Source organism: Priapulus caudatus, unplaced genomic scaffold (assembly GCF_000485595.1).
Source record: "Priapulus caudatus unplaced genomic scaffold, Priapulus_caudatus-5.0.1 Scaffold410, whole genome shotgun sequence".
Taxonomy (NCBI): Eukaryota; Metazoa; Priapulida; class Priapulimorpha; order Priapulimorphida; family Priapulidae; genus Priapulus; species Priapulus caudatus.
In genome coordinates, this window is record NW_014577471.1 from 13,807 (window position 1) to 15,829 (window position 2,023).

Consider the following 2,023-nt stretch of genomic DNA (forward strand, 5'->3'; position numbering starts at 1 on the left):
TTCTCCTTCTTCCTCCTTCTCCTCCCTAGACCTGAAAATAACTGCTCTAGCTGCGATTCTGTGCGGCTTTTATACTCGCAGGCAACACCCCCCCCCCTAAGGGGTTGCGCCCCCCCTATCCTGCCTCTCCCTCCCTCTCTCTCTATCCCTCTCTCACCCCCCCCCCCCCCCTAGGGCGTTGCGCCCTCCGTACCTGGCCGTACCGTGCATGACTCATTGCGATGTCGCAACCCGCCCCGCCCGTGGCTTGGCACCGATTATTGCGTCCTCGCCGGTAACTCATTTCTAAGTGAATATCCCTCGTTTTCGCCCGACAGGCGGCAGCAGCAGTATGATCCAATATGGCTGCGCCCAAGGGTGTGCGTGTTGACATATCTTTATGTGTAATCTATATCTTATTCTTTCTTTAGTCAATATATATCGTTATTCTCTCTATACGGTGAGTTCAGTCTATTGGTCCCGATCTAGCCTACTACTCCTGTACGTGATACACCCCCCGAGATCTCCACAATATCATCAAAATAGGAGACCTCTTATCAGAGTTTGGATAACTGCAATGGGATATGAAATATAATATTATATGCGTTATATATCTATTAATATTGAAAGCGATATATAAACTTATCTCTTGTTATATATCGGACGTCCCCGCTAATGCGCCGTTCGAAATGTTTATTATAGCGCTCGTTAGATGGCGCGCACGACAATGCAAATGGCATCACCCGTTGTGGAAATGTAGTTTTACAACTTCTATAAGAAACTGTGCCGAAGAAGAAGTCAAAGTTAATGCAATTGATAGCTCTGCACTGCGGTCATATCGTCAACAACGACATCAAAAATGTAATTTGCTCTCTGTATCTGATATTCACTGATTTTACAATTACTGAGTCGACGCACACTGTTGGCAGTGTTGCCACGGTCCCTCACCGTGTCAGGTCAGTACGCTGCAGTGTTGGTGTGCTTACTTAAGGCAGTGGCTACGGGTACGGTAGCCGTATCTTAATGTCTCGAGGCTACGGGTACAGGAGTCCATTCGCTTTCATACTTAAAGCCTAGGACACACTGTGCGATTTTCTACGCTGGCCGCTTGCGATCGATAAATACGGTGCCGGGTTCGCGCGGTGTGTCCGGTCTCACGGCAGCGTATTTCGCACGCGATCCCATACGCCCGGCTGATCGCTCGCATTCAGCATGTTGAATATTTACGCACATCGCTTGCGTACGGCGCATGCGCTTGCATGCGCTTCACCAGCTAGCGCCAGCGCGCCCAGCAATGAATCATCGTTTTCGAAACATTTCGAACGCGATTGTTTTTAGCAGCCAATCAAGTGTAGCAACGAGAGCTTGGAAGCAGTTTGACACCGTACAGTGTGTCCAGCTGTCCGCGGAACTGGTACGGCGTTCTAAAATCGTGAACGAACATATACGCTGCCGGGCAGCGTACAGAATTGCTAGTGTGTCCTAGGCTTAACGAGACAAAGATGGCGGCGGTGGCGCCAGATTTCGAAATAACGCCTTGGGAAATAAATTCACGATTTGAGAGTTTAGATAAGCTAGAACCCTAACCCTAACCCTAAACCTAATCCTAGCCCTAACCCTAACCCCAACCCTAACCCTAACCCTAACACAAAAAAGGGGCTTCAACGAACGACGGCTACCGNTATATATATATATATATATATATATATATATATATACAGTGCTCAATTTAGTGAATGGGATAGTGATAGTGAACGAGATTGGGAATGATGAGTCACTAATTAGGCACTACGAAGGAACAATTGGTGTGCTGAAGAGACAGCTCAAAACTGCGCATGTGGGTATTAATTATCAAGCAATCTAACGAGCGTCTTGCCTCTAATGACTGTGGTCATCGTGGCTCGATTCACATGTTTACAAACAACATACTTTTTCTTACTCGTCTACGTTACGCTATGTCGGCGTGCTAGTCGACAACTAGTTGTGGTTCTAGATTTCAGCTTTATTCGTTGGCTCGTCAGAAGGGAAATATTTCTTGCAGATG